Here is a 10,000-nt window from a genome sequence, read left to right on the forward strand (position 1 = left end):
GACAAGTTGCCAAGAGAGATTTAAAGGTTTTCTAATAAAAATAGTGCGCTAGACTGAGCAGACGGGAGCGTGACCAGGATGGCGTTGAAGTGGGTGCAAGATAAAAGCGTCTCGTGTCTTCATGGCTGTTCAATAGCTTCATGAATGAAATGATGTAAGAAGTCAAAGAGAGCAGACATAGGTGCAAAGTTGTGGGAAAAGAAAATTTCATAAATGGAGTGAAGAAATGGTTGACATTTGCAGACAACAGCCCTAAATAGGGATATGAGAGAAAAACTCCAGAAACTAGTATAAGAGTACGAAAGTGTTACCAAGAGGAGAGTGTTTAGCTCAAATATGAGCATGATTACGTTTATGATGATATGTGAAAAATTAAAAAAAAAAATGGATGAGATAAGAAACAAGCCACACAACAGTTAAAGCAAGAGAGATAATAGAATGTGTGCAAAAGACTGGGAAGATCTGAAGTCCCTATGAAAGCTAGGTGGGATTATATATATATATAGGATCGGTTAAGCCAACTCTCCTATATGGAAGTGCAGTGTGTATGATGAACACAAATGAAATAATAGTGACTGAAGCTGTTGGGATTCTTTGTGTAGCAGATGTGACATAAAAAAAAAAAGAACTGAAACGATGAGAAATGAAGTGGGGAAAAGGTTGGTAAAAAAAAAAAAAAAAAAAAAAAAAAATAGATCAGTGTGGTTAGGGGAAAGAATGGAAGGTTATGGATTAATGGAAAGATTATACCCTTAAAAATTCGTTAGAGAAAGGAGGAAGAGAGAAGACATAAGATGTGCTGGCTGGAAGGATGAAAGAAGCGCTAGAAAGAATAGGAGTTGATATGAGAACGCATGGGAGTGCGAGTAAGTAGAGGTAAATAAAGCAATGTGTGTGTGTGTGTGTGAGTGTGTAAATTTACCGTACAGTCTATAAGCCTGCCGTGCATACATTACGAGCATATAGCAGCTAAGTGGTGGAAGCTTTTGCAAAACAGGTACACCCACGAAACAGCAGTTAAAATAGGAACGTAAGCAGCAACAACTCTGTAGGTTTTTCTTGGAAAACACCTAAAATTGTGCTAAAAGAAATGTGATAATATATATATATATATAATATATATATATATATATATATATATACACACACATTCATAATGAGGGGAGGGTGGGTGGAATTTCCATAACCATTAAGACTACGAGTATTATCGCCCCGTGATCCTAATGTCCTTAAGAAGACCGGACGATTATTTGTGGCTCACACCAGTTAACACAAAACTGGAACGTTTCTCCGCCTTTCCATAAATAATTCAAAACCTTTTCATTAATATATCACATCCCTCCTTGAAGCGTGGACAGAATGAGCAGGAAGGCAGAAAAAACAAGTCAGCTACAATAGGCTAATGCGTCGCGTGCGTGTAAAAGACGTAACTTTACTCGAAGAAATGCAATTATTTACGGGAAACTGGATAAAAAGGAAGTCCGGTACGAAAACAAACAATTTGACCCGCAACTTTTTCTCCCGTCTTTCAGCATAACAGCGAGGAAGTTAGCGTTCATCCTCTGAGAGAGAGAGAGAGAGAGAGAGGAGAGAGAGAGAGAGAGAGAAATATCTTATCGATCGGAGGGAGAGTATTGGAACATCTCTCTCCGAACTTGGCAAGTAGGGAAGTTTGGCTTCCAATATCCTAATGTGAACTGGCAGCTTTTTTTTTTTCATTTCAGTAATGACGCACAGATATGCTTTCTCTTCATTGAAAATCCATTATTTTATTTTTTTACGTTGCCTAATAAACAAAGGATTCGGATCCTGCCATTATTGTAAGGCTGACAAAAAAAATGCTATTTGCTTAACAGCAGAAAAAATCACTTTGCAGCTTTGGTGTAGTAGGCCTATTTTCCAGCTCCTGCATAGGCCTAATGTATTTACATCTTTCACTGACAACAATACATTAATTTTCTGTTCCTAATGTATTTTCAATTATCAGAGCCTCTCCATATAATGAAACGCATTTTTAAAATCACAGGCTGACACTTTTTTCCAATAAAATCATTTTAAAACTTAAAATAATTACACTGTAAAAAGATGTCCACCCCTCCCCCCCAAAAAAGAGAGATAGGAGGGGAAAGAGGGAGTAAAAAAAAAAGAGAGCGACTTCGAGGGCTTTTATGCTACTTCCGATGTATTCCCCCCAATGATAATGGATATGGATATATATATATATATATATATATATATATCTATATATATATATATATATATATATATATAGTGTGTGTGTGTGTGTGTGCGTGTGTAATTAGACCTTAGACCTCTCCCCACATTAGGGGGTGGCTCTGGAGAAAATCCCACATAACTGCATTTGTTCTATTGAATCCTGGGTAAACCCCTTTTGCAGACATCTTCCACAGCATTAATTACTTCATATATCTAAATGTAAGTCCACCAGCAGTGAGCCGAACTCCCTTACACACACTGAATCACTCATCCCATAATGCACGAACCCTTACTCTTCTTTGTAAATGTCTGATCCATTCTTTTACTTACACTGACCTCTTTACCAGTACTATATATTTCATTCTAGTCCCTCCTTTGCTACATATACATCACCATGCAATTCAATCCCAGGGGCTCCAATAACTATTTCATTCACATTCAACCTCCACACTTCACTTCTATAAAGAAGAGTTGGCTCAACAATCCCTTCATACACTTTCATTTTGGCTTCCATAGACACTCCAAGTCCCTATCATCTTGATTTCCATAAGTTCAAAACTTTCCTAACATGCTAACACTTTCAGACTCTTTCACAAGTGCCTATAATTTCTCTTCACTTTGCACAATCAGTCTTGAATCATCTGAGAAGATCAGTCACTCCACAGTCCATCCACAACTCACTTCTTTCTTTTCCCACGACTCTCCATCTACATCTGCTGTATTTCCTAGACTTCGGCATCGCACCATCCACAAAAGATATTGGTGAGCCAAGCAGACATTAACACAGCCTTGTCTCAGACCAACTTTTACACCGGATAAGTCATTCTTACTAAGTCCACCCTGTGGTAGGGTTGTCCACCCTGTGGTAGGGTTGTCCACCCTTGTGGTAGGGTTGTCCACCCTGTGGTAGGGTTGTCCACCCTGTGGTAAGGTTGTCCACCCTGTGGTAGGGTTGTCCAACCTTGTGGTAGGGGTGTAAGAATACTACCACCGTAAGTTCTGCGTGTCGTAAAAGGCGACTAAAAGGAGAGCTGCTCCCTTGCAGTCTTACTTTTTTAGTAAAAGGCGAAGCCCACCGCCAATAAATGTGGTTAATAACAGCAAGGGCACGCAGTCGTAAAAACCCCTTTGCCATATAATAAACCATGCCTGATGTTGTAAAGAAAGGCGCATCGGGCAACCGACCCCTTAATGTAGGGATAACAGTGGGAAAGAAGAAGAAAGTCACTTTTGGTAAGTCTTTATATTCCAAAACATGCTTTGTTTCTATCTTAAAAAAAAAAAATTTTTTTCATCATGTACGACAACTCGTTTAACTACACATTCCCAATATCCTACACATCCCTTTCTGTCGATTCCATCAAGACAATTTCCTGCGAGCTTGTATGCCACAAACAGTTTTTCCTATTTGCGTTCAAACTTCTCTGTTAGCTATATCAAATGATCCAGACAACCTTCATCTTGTCTAATTCCACGCTGTTCTTCACTACACATTCTTCTGTCATCTATTTTACCTTTCCAAAAATAAAAATGCCGCATACATTCCCTTTAATGATCATACACACATCTATATAATTATATACACGTATATACATTCGACATTGTATACATATAATAATCTAATATATATCATATATATATATATATATATATATATATATATATATATTATTATCTATATATACACTACATTATGTACATATATATACGAACATATACTCGACACATATTTTCATATTTTTACTTTGTCAACCGGGCCTGTAGATTTGGGAAAATCGAAGCCAATGCCCTCAACAAAATCTAAGTTTTCAATACCTAAAATAATAATAATAATAATAATAATAAAATAATAATAATAATAATAATAATAATAATAAAACAAAGCAGCACTTTATCCCTTACGATATGAACCGTGACCTTTCCCTCACAGCATTTGGAGATTATTATTTATCGGGTTCAACCGGTTACAATCCGACTATTTTGGGAACTGGACAGGGACGAGTGGGGAGGGGCAAAATCGCCCTTCCAACGCCCCCCCCCCCCCCCCCCCCCCCCCCCCCCCCCCCCCCTTCGTCCTCTTGGTCAGGGAACAATTCCCAAAGAAGAAGAGTTCCGGGTCGTAGGCGTAAGGGAAGTGGTGGTAGTGTGGGAAGTTATGCCCAATGTTGAGAGAATTGTCTAGACACAGGTTCTGTGTCCAAGACGTTTTTCGTCGGAGTTGGAACTGAAATATAAAATTTAGGCCAAATGCCAAGCGCTCGTTCCGGCGAGAGGTCATTCAGCGCTGAAAGTGAAATTAAAACTAAAGAGGTCTGAAAGGTTTTGTTTGTGTGGTGTCTTTTTTTTTTTTTTTTTTTTTTTTTTTTTTTTTTTTTATGTTGCATGGAACCAGTGGTTATTCAGCAACGGGACCAACGGCTTGACGTGACTTCCGAACCACGTCGAGAGCGAACTTCTATCGCCAAAAATACACATCTCTGACCCCTCAGTGGAATGCCCGAGAATCGAACTCGTGCCCACCGATGTGGTACGCCAAGACCATACCGATCGCGCCACTGAGGCGCCGGTCTGAAAGGTGTAACAGGAGGAAAACCTCAAAGCAGTTGCACTATGAAACAATTGTAAGGAGAGGGTGGGAAATGTTGCAGCTAAGAGCCAAAGGGACGCTGCAGAGAACTTGAGTAATGACTAAGGTTGCACCGTATGAGGTGATTCGTGGGTGTATAAAGCTTTGATTGTATTTCTCCCATCATTAACTAACCCCATGTCGTGTAGTTACGACTTTTTTTGTAAACAGAACCTTTTCTTTGGGTCGTCTTGTCTTAGAGAATTATCATGCAATTGTAGCCTCTGACATTTGACTCGTGTTCCATCAACACTACTTTCCCTCATATATTTTCATTTTCTCGTTGTCTTTTTCCACTTTGGAACTTCCTCATACAGCTTAATTTCCTCGTGGTGTCTCAAGGGTGGCGACCTTTTCTTTTATTGAACTACTTCAGGTCGTAAATATACGATTTTATCATATACTTGACTTATTATTTTTTTCATAACAAGCCTCTCTGAGTGGCTCTCTTTCCATATGATTTCTCATTCTGCACTATGAAACAATTGTTAGGAGAGGGTGAAAAGTTAAGTATATCTTAGTTTAATCAAACCAGTAAGCTGATTAACAGCTTTCCTAGAGCTGGGCCGAAAGATTAGATATTTTTACGTGGCTAGGAACCGATTGGTTACCTAGCAACGGGACCTACAGCTTCTTGTGGGATCCGAACCACATTCATATCGAAAAATTAATTTCTAATCACTAAAAACAAATTCCTCTGATTCCATGTGGGCTGAGTAGGGAATCGAACTCGGGACTACCGATTCAGTAGGCGAGCATGTAAACCACTCGTCCAACGTGTGTGGAAAATAAGACGGAAGACAGAGAATATGAACAGAGGTACAGTAAAAGGAATGTAAGGTGTTGCAGATAGGGGACGAAGGGATGCGGCAAAGAACCTACAGTTATTTGCCTACAGTGCATCGCGTGAGGTGCACTGATGGCACTAACCCCTACGGGATCTTGGCATTTATTTTCTCTGTTGTACCTAACAAAATTTGACTACACCATCTTCAAAATTTGACTTCTGTACAAGGATGAATGAAGGTATGGAAAAAGGAGTGTTGATATTTCATGTAGAATCACTCAAGGATATTAAAATATCAAATTCCTCTCTCTCTCTCTCTCTCTCTCTCTCTCTCTCTCACCAAAAATTAATTAACATTCAAAATGTAACAGAGATGATCTCGTAACTACTAGTAATTGCGGGAAAACTGTTTAAGAAACTGTGCGCTCTCCAAAACCCTGGTAAATCTACTTACAAAACTAAAACACAGGAACAACCGTAGTAACGATTTCAAGAGAAATCGAGAACACCTCTCTCTCTCTCTCTCTCTCTCTCTCTCTCTCTCTCTCTCTCTCTCTTCTCCTCTCTCTCTCTCTATGGCGTAACCCCTCGAACCGTAAGCCCAACAGATAATCATTATATATATATATATATATATATATATATATATATATATATATATATATATATATATATATATATATATCTATATATACATATATACAGTACAGCGTATATGTACATGTGCATAAATATGTATGTGTATGCGTGTATTATTTAGTTGTTTACGCAGATAAATGCATAATTCGTACTCATTCCGACGCTGCAAATATTCCTGAAAATGCGTGAATCCACATTTAGCCCAAAGGAGGAGCAGCGCCCGTCTCCCACGAAGACAAAACGAGCAGCAAATAAGAAATATATAATAGTTTTCCTCCATCGTGCAAAATAAATTCGTCCCCAACTCATGCGAAGGGATAATTGCTGTCCCGATGTAATTATTATTATAATTGCTATCATAATTAAAGGCAACCAGTTTCCTTCAATTTCCCTTGCTTGAGGGTCACAGGGCCAGTCTTTTAACGCTATTTATATATTACTTGATAATTATTCACTTATTTGGGGCTTTACCGCTTCTCTTTGTTTTGTGAATCGTTCCGTTTTGGATTATTCAGTAATAATAATAATAATAATAATAATAATAATAATAATAATAATAATAATAATAATAATAGTGTATACATATTCGTAAAGTTTTTCGGTGAAACAACGATAGTCTGCGGGTAATAAACTTCAAGTTCGGGATCTTGTCAGAGTGAGCAACTTGACGTGTTCTTGAACGGAGCGCCTGATTAGTTTCATAAAATGGAACACGTGTATTCAAATAGGACAATGTCTACGAGTGGTTTTATTTATTGCGACATGAGGATGCATTATGGTCCATATCAGCAAGGTATATAATCTATATACTTTGCATATCAGAAGCAGTCAACTACGTCTTTTTGGTCGCTACAGCCAAAACGTGATTTCGCTGCAATGTCAGCTGAGCTTCGAAATCGGTGTTCAAGTTTTCTCAACGCAACACTGAATAACGGATTACATATCAAGATCATGGAAGGAAACGTGTTTTGAAATTATCGAATCAAAAGTTTTCAGGGTGACTTGTTGTCCAGCCATATGCTAATGATATTAATCCTTTCTAAACCGAACGGGTAACCTAATGCCCCCAGCGTCTGTCACCTTTCTTTCTTGCTCTCAAAGTAGCATCGAAAAGTATGCTGGCTCTTTCCACAAAATCCATTTTGAACTTGTGAAACTCTTCTTTTTTTGGGGGGAGGGTTATACTTGATCCCATAAGGGAGCTCTTATGTTTATAATATCATATCACGGAAGCGCTTTTTTATGCTATACTGGTTCACTTAAGGTAGATCCTGGGGTGAGCCCTGAGCCTACGAGACGTTTGTTTGGCGGCGAGCTGCCTACCTCCCGGTACCAGCCAATCAGCGGCCGCCAAACAAGCGTCTCGTAAGCATAGGGCTCATCCAAGAATCTACCTTAAATGCACCAACTATATATAGTCACTTATGGGAGTGCTCATCTTACTTGATCCTCAAAATAACTCGTCTGACAGTAGCTTCCCTTGGTCGTTCATCCTATAGGTCTAGCCTCCCCAACCTTACTCCAGTTTTCGTTCATTGCCGTTTTGACGGTCATATTTTACCGTCATTTTTGACTATTATAATAAATAATAATAATAATAATAATAATAATAATAATAATAATAATAAAATAATAATAATAATTGATACTATGGACCCGAACCGAAATTTTTAAGGAAGTAAGAAGTCAAAACACTATTTGACTAAATATGTTATGGGTAGTAGAAGCATTTAAATTCATCTTTATAATCTACTAATAATATAAAAAATTTTATCGGTCCCATTAAACTCACCATACTATTATCAATAACCGCACAATCTATAGCCTGAAAAGATCATTACCATACTCGTTTGTACGGCCGTTAAACCCACCACAAAATATAAGCACACGCATACAAAAATAAGATATCGCTGGAATCGTTACAAAACGAGTCATAATGATATATTAAACCTTTTAAAACAATTGGTCTCCATGTGTTACCCGGGAGCCAATAATGCAAAATGATCATGAACGTTACAAGCCGGTTTTCAAAAATATATCTTTTGGATCCGTGACTAGAAATGATATTAATATTATTCAGTAAATCAAAGGCCTTGCGTTCATCGAATAACTGACTGCTATGGAATCCTCGCCGGCCCGCACAGTGACTGTTGTAACCGTGTGGTATAAGTCTTGCGCTTTCCTTTTCTATCAATAATGAAAGCTGCAGAGCCACCGCGGAAATTTTGCCCGCAAGGCGTGTGCGCATAGCTCACACTCCGGTCTTTGGCGTGTAGGCCTAAGTAAGATCTATGGAAATTGGTGATTATTAGACCAAAGCCCTTCCATATTATGTCGAAACCTTCCTCAGCGGTAAACCAGAATGGCTCAAGAATTAAGACACAATACATTAACATTACTAAATCCTCTTTCTCTCTTACGTAAGCGCACATCAAATGATCTCACAACGACGTTGCCATAACCCTAAGTGTGTGAGAGAGAGAGAGAGAGAGAGAGAGAGAGAGAGAGAGAGAGAGAGAGAGAGAGAGAGAGAGAGAGAACGCCTTAAATATGTTGAAGCAGAGCTGTACACTTTTGACTTATTTTCTTTCCGCTAATCACAAATTAGGTAATGAGGGTGTTCTTAATTCGCTGCTTCATTCAGCAACTGTAATATATTGCTTCCTCATCCTGGGATTGATCAAACACGACCTCCCTGAGTTCCAAGCCGTAGTCCTAACGTACTGTACCTCGACCCCTACGCTATACAGTTTGAGAGAGAGAGAGAGAGAGAGAGAGAGAGAGAGAGAGAGAGAGAGAGAGAGAGATTCCCTCAAATCCTCGAAAAACAGCGCTCTTCAGAGGTAACCACGGAATCGTTATCAACAACTCATTAGCTGGCATTAGTAGACTCACCTGAAAACTTAGGAGGGGAGGGGGTAGCAAGCGCCTACCTTGTCGTTGTCGGCTCGGCTAACAGCAGAGCCGATGGCGTTTGATAATAATCGTTTAACAATAGCCGAATTCCTAATTACCGTCGGGCCTGACATTATGCAAATCGCATTCAGCACACGTTTCACGAACACTCGCGCACTCGGCGTGATAGGCGAAAACTTGGCGAAAATGAGAAGAGAATTATATAACATGGAACGCGCTTACTGGGAACATCCACTCCGATTTCCGGAGGGAATTCTTTAAAAATGTTTTGGTATTAAAAACTGTTATTAATTTTTCATTTCAATTACAATAAAGTTTTCTTGTATACTATTATGCTATGGAAGTAAGTGACTCTATTTCAATGAAGTGCTTTCATCGGAACAAGTATCAACAGTTATCAAATTTAAAGTATGTCATATCAATACAGTTTCTTGCGATATCAGCTCATACATCAAGTAAATAACAAATCGGTTTCGTAAATCTCAAAAATTCAAAACATATGCTTTTCACTTCATAAAGAGGGGAAAACGCAGTATTGTAGTGACATTTCTTCTTACTATATAACCCTATTGTTGCTGTCTTGGCAAGAGTTTCGATTGATTTTCTATATATAATGCTTAAAATCGTAATGACACGTGATGTATACGTATATGCAAAGTTAACACACACTGGTTTAAAGCTAAGGACTTTATTTCGTTGGAATGACTCCCACCCTCATCAAGTAGTGAATGACAGAAGTTACATTTGCAAAATATAGTGGGAGATATGCCCTTAGGTGATGCCTGGGGTCACCTCTAAGCCAATGTTAGTTCTGT

Source organism: Macrobrachium nipponense, chromosome 33 (assembly GCF_015104395.2).
Source record: "Macrobrachium nipponense isolate FS-2020 chromosome 33, ASM1510439v2, whole genome shotgun sequence".
Taxonomy (NCBI): Eukaryota; Metazoa; Arthropoda; class Malacostraca; order Decapoda; family Palaemonidae; genus Macrobrachium; species Macrobrachium nipponense.